Source organism: Aegilops tauschii, chromosome 2, assembly GCF_002575655.3.
Source record: "Aegilops tauschii subsp. strangulata cultivar AL8/78 chromosome 2, Aet v6.0, whole genome shotgun sequence".
Lineage (NCBI taxonomy): Eukaryota > Viridiplantae > Streptophyta > Magnoliopsida > Poales > Poaceae > Aegilops > Aegilops tauschii.
The window spans coordinates 362,298,562-362,318,258 of record NC_053036.3 but is presented as its reverse complement, the minus strand read 5'-3'; positions in this window follow the sequence as shown (position 1 = coordinate 362,318,258).

The window sequence follows — 19,697 nt, the reverse complement described above, 5'->3', positions numbered from 1 at the left end:
GGAGGAGGGTTCCCCTCTGGTCCATGACATCCATGGAAGCAGAGGGGTGGGAGCCCCTCCGAGATTGGATCTGTCTCTTTGTTCCCTTTTGTTTCACGTTCCCCAGATCTGGCCGAAAACCGTCTCTTATATTCTAGAAGATACGTAACTCCGATTGCGCTGAAATTTTGACATGATTTTTTCCGGATATAAACTTCCTTGCGCCCGAAGTAGGACCCAACTGACACCCGAGGAGGGCACAACCCATCAGGGCGCACCCGGCCCCTGGGGCGTGCCCTGGTGTCTTGTGGGGGCTGTGGTCGCCCATTTGCGTTGATTCCAAGTCCCAAAAATCACATATATTCCAAAATAATTCTCCGTAAACTTTTATCATGTTTGGACTTCATTTGATATGGATTTTCTCAAAACAAAAAACATGCAAAAAACAGGAACTCGCACTGGGCACTGATATGTCCATTTTGCATCATGCTTTTGTATCAGTATTTATTACATTATGGGCTGTTATTACACATTATGTCACAATACTTATGCCTATTCTCTCTTATTTTACAAGGTTTACATGAAGAGGGAGAATGCCGGCAGCTGGAATTCTGGGCTGGAAAAGGAGCAAATATTATAGACCTATTCTGCACAACTCCAAAAGTCCTGAAACTTCACGGAGGCACGTTTTGGAATATATAAAAAATACTGGAGAAAGAATCAACCAGAGGGGGCCCACACCCTGGCCACGAGGGTGGGGGGCGTGCCCTACCCCCCTGGGCGCCCCCTACATCGTGGAGCCCCTGATAGGCCTCCGATGCCCATCTTCTGCTATATGATGTCTTTTACCCTGGAAAAAAAATCATAAGCAAGCTTTCGGGATGAAACACCGCTGCCACGAGGCGGAACCTTGGTGGAACCAATCTAGGGCTCCGACGGAGCTGTTCTGCCGGGGAAACATCCCTCCGAGAGGGGGAAATCATCACCATCATCATCACCAATGATCCTCTCATCGGGAGGGGCTCAATCTCCATCAACATCTTCACCAGCACCATCTCCTCTAAAACCCTAGTTCATCTCTTATATCCAATCTTTGTCCCAAAACCTCAGATTGGTACCTGTGGGTTGCTAGTAGTGTTGATTACTCCTTGTAGTTGATGCTAGTTAGTTTATTTGGTGGAAGATCATATGTTCAGATCCTTTATGCATATTACCACCCCTCTGATTATGAACATGAATATAATTTGTGAGTAGTTACATTTGTTCCTGAGGACATGGGAGAAGTCTTGCTATAAGTAGTCATGTGAATTTGGTATTCGTTCGATATTTTGATGAGATGTATGTTGTCTTTCCTCTAGTGGTGTTATGTGAACGTCGACTACATGACACTTCACCATTGTTTGTGCCTAGAGGAAGGCATTGGGAAGTAATAAGTAGATGATGGGTTGCTAGAGTGACAGAAGCTTAAACCCTAGTTTATGAGTTGCTTCGTCAGGGGCTGATTTGGATCCATATGTTTCATACTATGGTTAGGTTTACCTTAATACTTCTTCTGTAGTTGCGGATGCTTGCAATAGGGGTTAATCATAAGTGGGATGCTTGTCCAAGGAAGGGCAGCACCCAAGCACCGGTCCACCCACATGCCAAATTATCAAAGTAACGAACGCGAATCATATGAGCGTGATGAAAACTAGCTTGACGATAATTCCCATGTGTCCTCGGGAGCGTTTTCCTTCATATAAGAGTTTTTCCAGGCTTGTCCTTTGCTACAAAAAGGATTGGGCCATCTTGCTGCACCTTATTTACTTTCATTACTTGTTACTCGTTACAAATTACCTTATCACAAAACTATCTGTTACCGATACTTACAGTGCTTGCAGAGAATAACTTACTGAAAACCGCTTGTCATTTCCTTCTGCTCCTTGTTGGGTTCGACACTCTTACTTATCGAAAGGACTACGATAGATCCCCTATACTTGTGTGTCATCAAGACTCTTTTCTGGCGCCGTTGCCGGGGAGTGAAGCGCCTTTGGTAGGTGGAATTTGGTAAGGAAAAATTTATATAGTGTGCTGAAATTTACTGTCACTTGTTACTATGGAACATAATCCTTTGAGGGGCTTGTTCAGGGTATCTTCACCCCGACCAGTAGAGCAAAGATTTGCTCCACAACCTACTGAACCTACTGAAAATGTTTACTTTGAAATTCCTTCGGGTATGATAGAGAAACTGCTAGCTAATCCTTTCACAGGTGATGGAACATTACATCCCGATTTGCACCTAATCTATGTGGATGAAGTTTGTGGATTATTTAAGCTTGCAGGTATGCCCGAGGATGTTATCAAGAAGAAGGTCTTCCCTTTATCTTTGAAGGGAAAGGCATTGACATGGTTTAGGCTATGTGATGATATGGGATCATGGAACTACAGCCAATTGAAATTGGAATTTCCTCAGAAGTTTTATCTTATGCATCTTGTTCATCGTGATCGTAATTATACATATAATTTTTGGCCTCGCGGAGGAGAAAGCTCTCAAGAGAAATTATTATTCATAATTTTTATGCTCGTCTTTCTCTCAACAATCGCTCCATGCTCGATACTTCTTGTACTGGCTCTTTTATGATGAAGACTATTGAATTCAAATGGGATTTATTGGAAAGAATTAAACGCAACTCTGAAGATTGGGATCTCAACGAAGGTAAGGAGTCAGGTATAACACCCAAGTTTGATTGTGTTAAATCTTCTATGGATACCGATTTTTCCGTGAATTTAGCACTAAATATGGACTTGACTCTGAGATAGTAGCTTCTTTCTGTGGATCTTTTGCTACTCATGTTGATCTCCCTAAGGAGAAGTGGCTTAAATATAATCCTCCCATTGAAGTAAAAGTAGTTGCACCTATTAAAGTTGAAGAAAAGATTATCACTTATAATGTTGATCCTATTGTTCCTACTGCTTATATTGAGAAACCACCTTACCCTGTTAGAATAAAGGATCATACTAAAGCTTCAACTGTGGTTCGTAAGAGTAACACTAGAACACCTACACCCCCTGAGCAAATTAAAGTTGAACCTAGTATTGCTATGGTTAAAGATCTCTTGGCCGATAATATTGATGGGCATGTTATTTACTTCTGCGATGAAGCTGCTAAAATTGCTAGACCTGATACTAAAAATAAACATAGACCTATTGTAGGCATGCCTATTATTTCTGTTAAAATAGGAGATCATTGTTATCATGGCTTGTGTGATATGGGTGCTAGTGCAAGTGCAATACCTCATTCCTTATACAAAGAAATTATGCATGATATTGCACCTGCTGAGATAGAGGAAATAGATGTTACAATTAAGCTTGCCAATAGAGACACTATTTCACCAGTTGGGATTGTTAGAGATGTTGAAGTCTTGTGTGGGAAAGTTAAATATCCTGATGATTTTCTTGTTCTTGGTTCTCCACAAGATAATTTTTGTCCCATTATATTTGGTAGACCCTTCTTGAATACTGTTAATGCTAGGATAGACTGCAAAAAGGATGTTGTTACTATTGGTTTGGGGGATATGTCTCATGAGTTTAATTTTGCTAAATTTCGTAGACAACCCCATGATAAAGAATTGCCTAGTAAAGATGAAATTATTGGTCTTGCTTCTATTGCAGTGCCTCCTAATGATCCTTTAGAACAATACTTGCTCGACCATGAAAATGATATGTTTATGAATGAAAGAAGGGAAATAGATGAAGTATTCTTTAAACAGGGACCTATTTTGAAACACAACTTGCCTGTTGAAATCCTAGGGGATCCCCCTCCACCCAAGGGTGATCCCGTATTTGAGCTTAAACCATTACCTGATACTCTTAAATATGCTTATCTTGATGAGAAAAAGATATATCCTGTTATTATTAGTGCTAACCTTTCAGAGCATGAAGAAAACAAATTATTGAAAACTCTGAAGAAGCACCGTGCTGCTATTGGATATACTCTTGATGATCTTAAAGGCATTAGTCCCACTCTATGTCAACACAAAATAAAATTGGAGAAAGACGCTAAACCGGTTGTTGATCACCAACGACGGTTAAATCCTAGGATGAAATAAGTGGTAAGACAAGAAATACTAAAGCTTCTGGAGGCAGGTATAATTTATCCCGTTGCTGATAGTCAGTGGGTAAGTCCTGTCCATTGTGTCCCTAAGAAGGGAGGTATTACTGTTGTTCCTAATGATAAAGATGAATTGATCCCACAAAGAATTATTACAGGTTATAGAATGGTAATTGATTTCTGCAAATTGAATAAAGCTACTAAAAAGGATCATTACCCTTTACCTTTTATTGATCAAATGCTAGAAAGATTATCCAAACATACACATTTTTGCTTTCTAGATGGTTATTCCGGTTTCTCTCAAATACCTGTGTCAAAAGAGGATCAAGAAAAGACCACTTTTACTTGCCCTTTCGGTACCTTTGCTTATAGACGTATGCCTTTTGGTTTATGTAATGCACCTGCTACCTTTAAAAGATGTATGACTGCTATATTCTTTGACTTTTGTCAAAAGATTGTTGAGGTTTTCATGGCTGATTTCTCCGTATATGGAACTTCTTTTGATGATTGCTTAAGCAACCTTGATCGAGTTTTGCAGAGATGTGAAGAAACTAATCTTGTCTTGAATTGGGAGAAGTGCCACTTTATGGTTAATGAAGGTATTGTCTTGGGGCATAAAATTTCTGAAAGAGGTATTGAAGTTGATATAGCTAAAGTTGATGCTATTGAAAAGATGCCATGTCCCAAGGACATTAAAGGTATAAGAAGTTTCCTTGGTCATGCCGGTTTTTATAGGAGGTTCATTAAAGACTTCTCAAAAATGTCTAGGCCTCTGACTAATCTCTTATAAAAATATGTTCCTTTTGTCTTTGATGATGATTGTGTAGAAGCATTTGGAATACTTAAGAAAGCCTTGATTTCTGCACCTATTGTTCAGCCACCTGATTGGAATTTACCTTTTGAAATTATGTGTGATGCTAGTGATTATGCTGTAGGTGATGTTCTAGGACAAAGAGTTGATAAGAAATGAAATGTTATCCAATATGCTAGTAAAACTCTAGACAGTGCCCAGAGAAATTATGCTACTACTGAAAAAGAATTTTTAGCAGTTGTATTTGCTTGTGATAAGTTCAGACCTTATATTGTTGATTCTAAAGTAACTGTTCACACTGATCATGCTGCTATTAAATATCTTATGGAAAAGAAAGATGCTAAACCTAGACTTATTAGATGGGTTCTCCTACTACAAGAATTTGACTTGCATATTATTGATAGAAAGGGAGCTGAGAAACCCGTTGCAGACAACTTGTCTAGGTTAGAGAATGTTCTTGATGACTCACTACCTATTGATGATAGCTTTCCTGATGAAAAATTAGCTGTCATAAATGCTTCTCGTACTGCTCCATGGTATGCTGACTATGCTAATTACATTGTTGCTAAATTTATACCACCTAGTTTCACATACCAGCAAAAGAAAAAGTTTTTCTATGATTTAAGACATTACTTATGGGATGACCCACACCTTTAAAGAAGGAGTAGATGGTGTTATTAGGCGTCGTGTACCTGAGCATGAACAGGAACAGATCCTACACAAGTGTCACTCCGAGGCTTATGGAGGACACCATGCTGGAGATAGAACTGCACATATGGTATTGCAATCCGTTTTTTATTGGCCTACTCTCTTCAAAGATGCACGTAAGTTTGTCTTGTCTTGTGATGAATGTCAAAGAATTGGTAATATTAGTAGACGTCAAGAAACGCCTATGAATTATTCACTTGTTATTGAACCATTTGATGTTTGGGGCTTTGATTATACGGGACCGTTTCCTTTCTCTAATGGGTATACACATATTTTAGTTGCTGTTGATTACGTTACTAAGTGGGTAGAAGCTATTCCAACTAGTAGTGCTGATCATAACACCTCTATTAAGATGCTTAAAGAAGTTACTTTTCCAAGGTTTGGAGTCCCTAGATATTTAATGATTGATGGTAGTTCACATTTATTCATGGTGCCTTTCGTAAAATGCTTGCTAAGTATGATGTTAATCATAGAATTGCATCTCCATATCACCCACAGTCTAGTGGTCAAGTAGAATTGAGTAATAGAGAGCTCAAATTAATTTTGCAAAAGACTGTTAATAGATCTAGAAACAATTGGTCTGAGAAACTTGACGATGCATTATGGGCCTATAGAACTGCATATAAAAATTCTATGGGTATGTCTCCGTATAAAATGGTTTATGGGAAATCATGTCACTTGCCTCTCGAACTAGAACATAAGGCGTATTGGGCCATTAAAGAGCTCAATTATGATTTCAAACTTGCCGGTGAGAAGAGGTTATTTGACACAAGCTCACTTGATGAATGGAGAACCCAGGCCTATGAGAATGCCAAACTATTTAAAGAAAAGGTTAAAAGATGGCATGACAGAAGAGTACAAAAGCGTGAGTTTAATGTAGGTGATTATGTGTTGCTATACAACTCTCGGTTAAGATTTTTTGCAGGAAAACTTCTCTCTAAATGGGAAGGGCCTTACGTTATCGAGGAGGTCTATCGTTCCGGTGCCATAAAAATCAACAACTTCGAAGGCACAAATCCGAAGGTGGTGAACGATCAAAGAATCAAACATTATATCTCAGGTAATCCTATAAAATGTTCAAACCAATGTTATTGAAACCGTAACCCCGGAGGAATACATAAGGGACACTTTCCAGAACGTTTCAGACTCCGAAAAGGAATAGGTATGTGGTACGGTAAGTAAACCGACTCCAAAACAGTTCTAATGGCAATTTTTCTCCGTTTTGGAATATTTAAAAAAATAGGAACATAAGAAGTAGTCCGGGAAGGACACGAGGCATCCACGAGGGTGGAGGGCGCACCCCCTGCCTCGTGGTCACCTCGTGTGCCCTCCGAACTCCATTTTCTTGCAGGATACTTCTTTTGGTCGGTCAAAATTCATTATATAATCTCCCGAAGGTTTTGACCACCGTACCACGCAAATATCTCCTGTTTTTGTTTCGAGCTGTTTTCTGCCAGAGTTGTCAAGGCCAAGCATCATGTCGTCCCCCTCCTCCAACAACAAGGGCAACAATGCTTGGCCAATGAAGATAGAGCTGAAGAGAGAAGAACCCGGGAAGATCAACAAGGATGATGGGATCAAGAAGGCCATGGAGGACCAAGATCCGGCAGTAGAAGACGAAGACATCCTCCAACCTCATCACAATCTTCTTACCCCAACGGAGATTGAAGCTTTCAAGATGATTGAGTTAGCTCGCATACAAAATAAGTATCTCACACATGAAAATATTTTGTTGAAGGAGCATATCACCGCACTCAAGGCATTATCCGCAAATTGGAGGATCTCCTACGCTCGATGTGCGACTATCCGTCATGACCACCATCTTCTTCATCACCAAAGGAGAACTAAGTATCTGGTATGGGCACTCCCCTTGGCAACTGCCAAGCTTGGGGGAGGTGCCCCGGTATCGTATCACCATCACACTCCTATCTTTACAATTTTTCTTAGTTCGATCCTTTTGGTAATATCTTGATCTAGTAGAATAAAATTTTAGTATGATTTAGTTTTGAGTTTTGCTTTATGAGCCTTCTATGTAATCGAGTCCGTGAGCTATATATGATAAAGATTAGTGTTGAGTCAAGGGCTTGATTATCTTGCTATGATCTTGAGGGAATAAAAGAATAAAAAGAAGTAAAGAGATCATATTGATCTTATGGAGAGTAATGACTTCACATATAAAGAGTATGATGAATAAAAGTTATTGAGAGTTGACAAACATAGTTTTGGTCATCGTTGCAATTAATAGGAAGTAATAAAGAAAGAGAGGTTTTCACATATAAATATACTATCTTGGACATCTTTTATGATTGTGAGCACTCATTAAAGTATGACATGCTAAAGAGTTGATGTTGGACAAGGAAGACAACGTAACGGGTTATGTTTTCTTATATCCAAAATAAAGTATATTGTCATGGATCATCCAACATGTTGAGCTTGCCTTTCCCCCTCACGCTAACCAAATTCTTTGCACCAAGTAGAGATACTACTTGTGCTTCCAAATATACTTAAACCCGGTTTTTGCCATGAGAGTCCACCATACCTACCTATGGATTGAGTAAGATCCTTCAAGTAAGTTGTCATTGTTGTATGCAATAAAAATTGCTCTCTAAATATGTATGATTTATTAGTGTGGAGAAAATAAGCTTTATACGATCTTGTGATATGGAAGCAATAAAAGCGATGGACTGCATAATAAAGGTCCATATCACAAGTGGCAATATAAAGTGACGTTCTTTTGCATTAAGATTTCGTGCACCCAACCATAAAAGCACATGACAACCTCTGCTTTCCTCTGCGAAGGGCCTATCTTTTATTCCGGTTTTATACTTTATGCAAGAGTCATGGTGATCTTCACCTTTCCTTTTTATATTTTATCCTTTGGCAAGCATATTGGCAAGCACATTGTGTTGGAAAGATCCTTTTACAAGGTTTATATATATATCCAATTGGATGTAAGTTACCATGAATTATTATTGTTGACATTACCCTTGAGGTAAAAGGTTGGGAGGCAACACTATAAGCCCCTATCATTCTCTGTGTCCGATTAAAACTCCATACCCATAAGTATTGCGTGAGTGTTAGCAATTATGAAAGACTAAATGATAGTTGAGTATGTGGACTTGCTGAAAAGCTCTTATATTGACTCTTTCTGATGTTATGATAAATTGCAATTGCTTCAATAACTGAGGTTATAGTTTGTTGGTTCTCAATGAAGTTTCTGATTCATACTTTACATTGTGAATAGATTGTTACTTGAGCATAAGAAAGCATATGACAATTTATATATATGTTGCTGTTATAAGAATGATCATGATGCCCTCATGTCCGTATTTTATTTTATCGACACCTCTATCTCTAAACATGTGGACATATTTTTCGTTATCGGCTTCCGCTTGAGGACAAGCGAGGTCTAAGGTTGGGGGAGTTGATACGTCCTTTTTGCATCATGCTTTTATATCAATATTTATTGCATTATGGGCTGTTATTACACATTATGTCACAATACTTATGCCTATTCTCTCTTATTTTACAAGGTTTACATGAAAAGGGAGAATGCTGGCAGCTGGAATTCTGGGCTGGAAAAGCAGCAAATATTAGAGACCTATTCTGCACAACTCCAAAAGTCCTGAAACTTCACGGAGGCATGTTTTGGAATATATAAAAAACACTGGAGAAATAATCAACCAGAGGGGGCCCACACCCTGGCCATGAGGGTGGGGGCGCGCCCTACCCCCCTGGGCGCCCCCCCTGCCTCGTGGGCCCCCTGGCAGGCCTCCGATGCCCATCTTCTGCTATATGAAGTCTTTTACACTGGAAAAAAAATCATAAGCAAGCTTTCGGGACGAAACACCGCCGCCACGAGGCGGAACCTTGGCAGAACCAATCTAGGGCTCCGACGGAGCTGTTCTGCCGGGGAAACATCCCTCCGGGAGGGGAAATCATCACCAACGATCCTCTCATCAGGAGGGGGTCAATCTCCATCAATATCTTCACCAGCACCATCTCCTCTAAAACCCCAGTTCATCTCTTGTATCCAATCTCTGTCCCAAAACCTCAGATTGGTACCTGTGGGTTGCTAGTAGTGTTGATTACTCCTTGTAGTTGATGCTAGTTGGTTTATTTGGTGGAAGATCATATGTTCAGATCCTTTATGCATATTACCACCCCTCTAATTATGAACATGAATATGATTTGTGAGTAGTTACGTTTGTTCCTGAGGACATGGGAGAAGTCTTGCTATCAGTAGTCCTGTGAATTTGGTATTCATTCGATATTTTGATGAGATGTATGTTGTCTTTCCTCTAGTGGTGTTATGTGAACGTCGACTACATGACACTTCACCATCATTTGGGCCTAGAGGAAGGCATTGGGAAGTAATAAGTAGATGATGGGTTGCTAGAGTGATAGAAGCTTAAACCCTAGTTTATGAGTTGCTTCGTGAGGGGCTGATTTGGATCCATATGTTTCATGCTATGGTTAGGTTTACCTTAATATTTCTTTTGTAGTTGCGGATGCTTGCAATAGGGGTTAATCATAAGTGGGATGCTTGTCCAAGGAAGGGTAGCACCCAAGCGCCGGTCCACCCACATGCCAAATTATCAAAGTAACGAACACGAATCATATGAGCTGGATGAAAACTAGCTTGACGATAATTCCCATGTGTCCTCGGGAGCGTTTTCCTTCATATAAGAGTTTGTCCAGGCTTGTCCTTTGCTACAAAAAGGATTGTGCCATCTTGCTGCACCTTATTTACTTTCATTACTTGTTACTTGTTACAAATTACCTTATCACAAAACTATCCGGTACCGATAATTTCGGTGCTTGCAGAGAATACCTTACTGAAAACCGCTTGTGATTTCTTTCTGCTCCTCGTTGGGTTCGACACTGTTAATTATCAAAAGGACTACGATAGATCCCCTATACTTGTGGGTCATTAGGCACTTGATCAATAGGTTAGTCCAATAAATCTTATAAATTTTTGCCAAAAGTATGTAAAAGTTGTATAATATTGGCATGGAACAATAAAAAATTATAGATACGACGGACATGTATCATGTCGCAGCTCTCTACTTTCTTGATGTGTTGCTGCAGGACGCGGAGTTCCTCAAACACCTTTCTTCATCGCCTCCACGACTAGTTCTTGCAGTGAGCAGCGATGATCTCTTTCACGTCCTGAATACATTGCTTGGCAACATCCACAGATTCCCCCACTAGCCTTTCACGCTCGATGCAGAGCATGGCATTCTCATCCATAAGTTTCTTGACGATGATGCCCGTCTTCTTCAACAAGGCAGTGCTCTCCTCGTGCTGCTTCGCCCTTCCGGTGATCTTCGCCCTCAGCGGGTCGCCCTCGGTGCGGAGCTTCGCCTTGTCCTCCCTTAGTCCCCGGATGGCCGGTAGCATTATCAAACGAGGCATTCATCTCATCCTAGAGCTTCGCCCTGCGGGAGATCCGATCCATCAGGTTATCGAGCATAGCGCGCATGCGCCTGTGAGAGTCCTTTCCTACCCGCAAGAGATCTTCCCAAGCCTTCGCGGCACGGGAGGACCTCTCTGCTGCATCTGTGGCGTAGCGGGACATCTCTGATGCTTCCGCAGTGTGGCCGGACAAGTCTGCTGCTGCTACGGCGCGGCAAGACCTCTGTGATGCTTTGGCGGAGCGACGGGCCTTTGTGCCTCTACGGTGGTGTGATGAGAGATGTCGGTTGCTTTCGCGGCAAGGTGGGACTCTCAAGCTTCCGCTTCCATGCTCGCCTTGTTGGGGAAAGTTGCATGGGAAATAAAAAAAATTCCTACGCTCACCAAGATCAATCTAGAAGATGAACATCTACGAGAGGAGAGATTGCATCTACATACCCTTGTAGATCGCTAAGCGGAAGCATTAAGAAATGCGATTGATGTAGTCGAACGTCTTCGCGATCCAATCATGATCCGTCCAGGAACTCCCGATGAAGTGCCTTACGGACGGCACCTCCGTGTTCAACACACATACAACTTCATGATGCCTTCACCTCCTCGATCCAGCGAGCGATGGTGAAGTAGTAGCTCAAGTCCTCCGGCAGCACGACACCGTGGCGGTGGTGGTGGTGGAGAAATCTCAACAGGGCTTCGCCAAGCCTCGCGGAGAAGAAGAAGGACTACGAGGGAGAGGAAGGGCAGCACCGTGGCAATGAGGGGTGCGGCTGCCCTCCCTCTGCAACTCTATATATAGGGGGAAAGGAGGAGGGGGAGGCGCCCTAGGGTTTCCCTTAGGAGGGCGGCGGCCACGAGATGGGGGCGCCCCTAGGGAAACCCTAGGGTGGCTTTCCCCCCAAGCCAGGTGGGGCACTGTCCCTAGGTACGCTCCCCCACCCTTAGCCGAGTGGGATGGAGAGAGGGGCGTGCAGCCAGCCCCTTGTGGTCTGGTGTGCCCCCTTCCCTTGGCCCATGAGGCCCCCCAATAATTGTCGCCCCCGAAACCCTTTTCGGTTCATCCTATATATCAATCTTCACTCCGAACCACTCTGAAGTTCCTTGTCATGTCCGGGATCTCATCCGGGACTCCGAACAACCTTTGGTCACCACCATAACAACTCAACTATACTTATATCGTCACCAAATGGTAAGTGTGTAGACCCTGCGGGTTCGAGAACTATGCAGACATGACCGAGACACCTCTACGGTCAATAACCAATAGCGGGAACTAGATGTCCGTATTGGTTCCTACATATTCTACGAAAATCTTTACCGATCGAACCTCGATGCCAAGGATTCAGCTAATCCCTTATGCAGTTCGCTTTGTCGATCGGTATGTTACACTACAAAAAAATACACTTCCGTGATGATACGTGTTTGTCACAGTAGGTCACATTTTCTGTCATGCATGTACATCCATGACGATTTTATGACAAAATCAAGATAGTCATACCTGTGCTGTCGTAGAAGTGTTCCGTGACATTACGAAAATTATCATCACGAAAGTGTCCACTTCCAGGACAATAAAACGCGCGTCATAGAAGTGCTTTCGTCAAGGGTGACCGACACGTGGCATCGACCGTAACGGCTCACCGTTATTCTATCGGGTCCGGTTTTGGATCCGATAACCCTTTAACAGACCGGACCAATGGGGATTTTCCACGTGTAAAATTCTCATTGGCCGGAGGAAAACGTGTTGGCTCACCGATGGCACAGATGTCATCCACTCATTTTACAGGAGGCGCCTATGATACGTCGACACGTGGCACGGCCCAACAGAGGCCCATTCCGGTGAAAAGGCCGGGCCTGTTAAAATAAGCGGGCTGGCCCATTTGCGGCCTACTTGAGTCAGGCCGATTTACAAGTACGTCCGATACAAGTTACACAGAATCGGCCCATCAAAGGCCCATTCTAGATTCGAAAATTTCCAGCCCATTGTTAGTTTAATCCCGTTAACAGCCCGCTACGTTTTTGGGCCCAATTGCGGCCCGAGCTTCTTTCGGCCTATTAGCAACCCATCGTCAGTTCCAACCCGTTAACGGCCCGCAACGTCTTTCGGCCTTTTCTCGGCCCATTCTGCAGTTGGGCCAATTCTAGCCCATTGTGACTTTAGGCCTGTCCTCGGTCCATTCGGTAAATGGGCCAACTCTTAGCCCATTTTGTCTCTCGGCCTGTTAAGGGCCTGCACAACAGTTGGGCCTTTGACTATAGGTCCATTAGGGCCCACGTTCTCCAGGGCATCATTTCAGCCCAACGCGACTTTCGGCCTGTTAAAAGCCTAGTTTGCAAATTGGGCCTCCTTTGGCCCATAACACTTTCGGCCTCTTACTGGCCCGTAAAGTAAAAGGGGCGAGACAAAATCGACATTTATTTGGGCCTGCTAAAGGCCCGCAGGCCATTTCCATTTATACGGCCCTATCGAGCTTTAGGCCTGTTGACGGCCTGCTAAGAGCCGTTGTTACGGTGGGCCCATTTGGGATCCACTTAATATAATTTTGACCAGCCCAATTAAGGCCCGCTTTGACTGCACATGTTTGTTTGTTTGTATGGCGTCCAGGAAATGTTTGGGTGTGTTGGCCCCCGTTTCAACGATATAGCATATTCGAGAATTATCCTACTCTATACTATCGCCTCTAAAAACATACACTATGCAATAAAAAGCATAGAAACGTAGAATAATCCTACACTATATAATAAAGAAATTACAGCCGAATATACCCACTGGGCATTATAGTTCGGCATCACTGATTATAAAGCGTACACAAACAACAAATTACATAAAGTGGACAAATAAAGCTCATACATCATGGACACGCATCAACAGAACTTACCATTTGAACTATAATCTCTTCAGAAAAAAGGAGTGGCCGGATTCAGATAGCACAAATTTCAGTCTGTAAAATCTCCAATTCCTTCGTGGTTACCTCAATGTCTTGTTTCATTTTTTGACTCCTGCGTCTAATACCTGCATGTCCAGTCTCAACTTGTTGATTGTACGTTGAGAATCATGTACACGTTGTCTTGCCACCTCTAGTTGATGCTCGAGAACAACAGCACATTCCAATTCCAATCCATAATCATTCGGTAACGGCCATGCCGCACTGCTCGCAGATCTTTGTGTTGATGTCACTTCATCCTGAAATGTTTCTGTAAGTACACATGACTAGGGCAAATATATAGTTACAACAGTGAAGCGAGCAAGACAGACTATTTTGTACATGGCAAAACAGGACTAACAATAATGTTACACGTCATGAAGCATAAGCAGGTGATATTTTAAAAATTATAAAAAAGGTAGTCTGTGCAGCCTGCATACAGAAATCTCTCTTAGCTCACCAGAGGAGCATGATGTTGGGGCCCAATCCAAAACACAGACACGTTACAAATTTAAACAACACGTTGCGTATAAGTAAGCAAGCAGTTGGCCATTCAGTAGCTCAATTAAAGTCTTAGGGAGCATAATGAACAGCAGAGGGATTCATACAAACCTACTACAGCAAGCAAAACTATGCAATCATTAGCCTAGTATAAACTAGATTGTGAGCCTCATGCAATAATAGTTGGTTAATAGACTTCAAAGCTTCAGGCACACTTTGCCAGAGTAATTAAATGGTAAGGCCTTTAATTATGTCAACTAATAGTTATACAAGTACCCAACATCAGGCATCATTGTTTGGGCATCTCATTAACTGAGGACAAATAAAGCAATTGAAAAGATCAAATTAACTATGCCTGAAACAAACAAGGAATTGAACTGTTGAGTTGGATACAGTGACTTACCTTAACTAGTTGAACAGGCTCAGCGCAGATCCTACTTCTCTTGCAAGGCTCCTTCCTAACATCTTGTACTTGGAAATCCTCAATCTTATCTTCATTGCACCCCCTCTGCAAGGTGACACAAACTAGTTACTCGTCTCCTTTGAAGATAAATATGCATACTTTCCAGTCTGTGAACAACACAAAAGGATGAGATTATAACAAAACAATACCACATAATGAAATATGCCACATGTCTTGCACTTGCACACAATGAAATGAGCATTTACTATGTCTGCACTATGTAAAAACTAGGCATACCTTCAAACTGGATCTCCAGGTACTCTTGGAGAGCCTACTTTAATGTACAGCCAAACCTTTATGTCACCTATGAGTTAGACAAGGCCCCACTATAGCAGCCCTTAGTGTTTAAATCGTTGACAAGCTCTGTTAGAGTGTTAGGTCAAGAACATCAAGTAATCAAAGCAAACAGTCCTAGCATGGATAGCTGATGTAAACAACAATTGAACAGATGTGTGAGCAAATCTTACATATCAAGAAAAGAAGCAAAGAAGGAGGCTTAAAGACCATCACTTGACTGACCAGATTTAAGGGGCATTTAAACATCATGTGCAATGTATGAACTAACATAAACATTGCATATTCCAGATTCTACAATGGAATGCACATGTATTAGGTTATGCCATGTATGATGATGCCTAAATCTACACTATAGCAGATAGGAGTGATTCATCGTTCCACGCACAATTGAATTGCAGGTTAAGGGCCAGTTCAATTCCGCCTTTTCAGGGCTTATTGTCAAAATAAGCCATAAAAGATGTAAAGAAGTCATTTTTGAGTTATGGGCTTGGGCTTAACTTATTTCGCTTTGGAGGGGGTGTTTTGGGTAGAAGCTCACTAAAAATTGAAGGGAAGGGGAATAGGGAAATGACTCTGTTGTCCGCCTATATTACACTCAAAATGCAACTGCTCACGCCCCTGTCACACCTGACCCTCAAGTAAAAACAAACACGCAAGCGTTCATTGCCCTGCCCGCTTGCATCTCCTCTCCCCTTTCCCTCTACCTCGATCCCCTGCCTACAGCCCTAGGGTTCCTCCAGCGAGCCGTTGCCTCTGGTCCCATCTGGCCTGGTCCTTGACGATGCTCTGTCCAGCTAGGCTACATGGCCGGCAAGTAGGGGCAAATCTCCCTGGCTGCTCCTCACTCTGGCGCCGCCCCTCATTCTCATGGTCTCCAGCAGCTCCTCCCCTGTGGTCCGTCCAACGCACTACTCCGGCGGGCGCCGCACAACTACGACTGATGCCACACTACCGCAGAAGGCACCTTATTCCCCCTCCCTTCCTCCCAGGCCGTGGCCTTGAGGTGCTGATGAAGGATGAGCTCATGCAACAAGGTGAGGATCTCCTCTGATTTTGTTTGCCAAATTTTCATTCTGATCCACTATACGATGAATTGCTATGAGCTGCTTCTGTTGCTGCTACATGATGCATTGCTATGAGCTGCTCCTACTGCTGCTATATGATGAATTGCTATGAGCTACTGCTGCTATATGATGAATTGCTATGAGCTGCTGCTGCTATATGATGAGTTGCTATAAGCTGCTCCTGCTGCTGTTGTATGATGAATTGCTATGAGCTGCTCCTGCTCCTGCTATATGATGAATTGCTATGAGCTGCTCCTGTTGCTGCTATATGATGAATTGCTATGAGCTGCTACTGGTATATGATGAATTGCACACTGTTGCTGCTGTATGATGAGTTGCTATGAGCTGCTGCTGCTATATGATGCTTTCAGGTGCTGCTGCTATATGATAATAACCAGCCACTTGGAGCATCGAATTTCAATAAATAATTAATTGTTCTTCATTTAAATGTGGGTCATGCGTTCTTCTTTTAAATTAGGCAATGGGATCTCTATGGAAGACATTGACCAAAGTAGATTGTGCCAAGTAGATTGTATCTTTGTATTTTCATTTTGAGTAAATAGTAATGGTCTGTTTTCCTATCATATTAATTACTGCACTGGGTTCAATTTGTGATGTTTGCAAGTCAAATTATTTTTCATATGGGTAGCAAAATGAAAAAATATAATGCAATCTAGACTTTTCATTGATCATACCAAAGATAAGCTAAAAAGGAAGGCAATGAAAAGAACTGGTTGGCTTATTACCTGGAGCTTATATTCACAGGTGCTTATTTTCTTAGGATAACTCGTAATAACTGTCCCTAAGAAACTTGGCCAATAGAACTGACATACAAATAACACGTCACGATGATTGCAATGGAGGAGTGACCTACCATAGCACACTGTATAGGCTCACCGCTGCCTCTCCTTTTTTTGCGATGTTCCATGAAATTGCCACATACATCTTGTACTTTTTCATTGTGTAACCATATCTGCAAGTTGACACGGCTAATTTCAGACATCTCTACATGATAATACATTGCATATCCCTTGTGCATATTTAAACCACCTATTAATGATTGTGTGTGTAGCATAAACTAGCCATGACTCTGTGTGCTGGACTAGCAGGCACTCTAAGGGAGCCTAATGTAGTGCACTGGAACTCCTACATGCCACCTACAATTTTGTGTAATGTACTGCCTCTGTTCCTAAATATATGTCTTTGTAGAGATTCCAGTATGGACCACATACAGATGTATATAGATGCATTTTCGAGTGTAGATTCACTCATTTTGCTCCGTATGTAGCCTATAGTGGAATCTCTAGAAAGACTTATATTTAGGAACGGAGGTAAGAGGTAGTATCATGTATGACATCTACATATCTAATTTAGCAGCCAGTAGTAGAAATCATTGTCTGCACAAAGGGATTACTAGTCGAAAATCCTAGCAAAGCACGCTGGCAGGCACACAATAATACAAGAGAGAGAGACGCACTTACAAGATCATAGCAATGCCTCAATCCAGGATCTTGGTTGGCCAAGCTGTTAGATCCAGAAGAAACATCATCCTTGTAGTTTTTGCCAGCTGCATAAAGGTAACAGCGACCTGTTAGTATATTTGAAGTACATCGGGCAGGTGATGCTGGACGGGTTTAAGGTGAAAAGTACCTAGGCCGTGGCGCGTGGTTGGCATCTTGCCAGACGGTGGGAATCAGGTTAGAAACGTCAAGGGTGATGACGGTGCGCTGGCTGTCGGGGTCCGGTAAGGAGATCTAGAACCGTCGAGTAGGGTGTTTGTGGAGCGGCTCTGGTAGGGTGGACTACGGTGTGTGCGAAGCGGATCTGTGGCCGTGGACGAGGGCGTCGGTGAAGCTGCTCCGGTGGTTGGGTTAAGGATGGTGTCGATGATGCGGATTTGCGGCCGTGGACGGGGCGTCAGAAGCTGCTCCGATAGGTTGGATGAGGGTGCGACGAAGCGGATCAGTGGCCGTGGATTTGTGAGTTGGCAAAGCGGCCCCCGTAGGGTTGAGAATGGTATAGGCGAAGCTACTTCGGTAGGGTTGACGATGGTGTCGGCGAAGCGGCTCCGGTAGGGTTGAGGAAGGTGTCGGCGAAGAGGATCAGAGGCCGTCGGTGGGGCAGCTCCGGGGGTGTGGGCGAAGTGTCTCCGGTGGGGAGTACGAATGAGCCACTGCATATGCGCTGCGGTTGACGAGAGTACCGGTGAAGCAGATCCGACGCCGTGGATAAGGCCGGCACTGAATGGGCTGCGGTATAGTGGTGGATGAGCAGTCTACTTGTTTCTAGTGGAGGTGGGAGGGGTAGATGCGGCCGCAGAAGCAGATCCGGCGAGGTGGACGCCGCTGGCAGTGAATGGGCTCTGGTACGCCGGTGGATGAGTAGTCTAGGGTTTCGAGAGGGGGGTAGAAAGGCCGATGAAGTACGGACGGCGTGATGTAAGATGCTCTGGTGCTGTGGAGTTAGTCGTTTTTGCGGGAGGGGGAGAGGAAATGGGGGTGCCGTGTGGTGGGGGGAACCGGAAGTTACCAAAGCAGCCCCGACCTATTATGTAGACGAGGGCGGTATTGTTACTGTTGTTCTCCGTGCACCAAGGACAAACGGGGAATTTCGCATGCTAAAGACTAGGTGGCGGAAATTTTAGAAGGAGGCGGGACATTTTGCCGCCCGCGGGATCGTTCGTATCCAGTTTCAACTAATTTTGGACCGTGCTAGCAGGAAGGTCATGTGAGACTGTGTAGACGGGGCATGCGTCAGTAGTTAATAACTGGTGTGAAGTCCACCCCAGAAAAAAGACAATAACTCAGGATGATGCGCCGATAACTTGGACGTTCACACGGGCTCGGCCAATCGTACGAGTGTAGAGGCGCGTTCACAAAAAAGGGATCAAACGCTCAGCCTATGTATTTCTCGTGTAAATAGATAATCTAGTGCCATTGGTTATCTACTTTAAACATAATGCATTCACGTGTTAGTGTAGAGGCGCACAAAAAGAAATGGATATTGTAGTCCCACAAAAGAAATGGATATTGTAGTCCGCTACTTAAAAGTGTTACCTCATATGATTACATAGCCTCCATTTCATAAATTGCGTACCCGTTAAATTCATATATGAATATTACTTCATAATAGAATCTTAAATCATCCAAGACTAATGAATTTGAATGCAAGAGTAACAATGGTGCATGTACATGATAGCTACATTGGTTGTTTGAAGAAACATCAATGTAACTTTGGCATGCACAATTGAAAAGGTTTATTTAGATAGAAAAAATGTGATATGTGAGTGTCCAATCTTTATAGCGTTGAATTGATATTGTACCTTTGGCCACGATACGAAGTAGATATTGATTTATGTTCAAGCGATGCACATCCACGATCGCTAGATAGTATTACATGAATGAATTGTGCAATCTCTCTCACACGCATACATATCTCATTTCCCCGTGGGCAT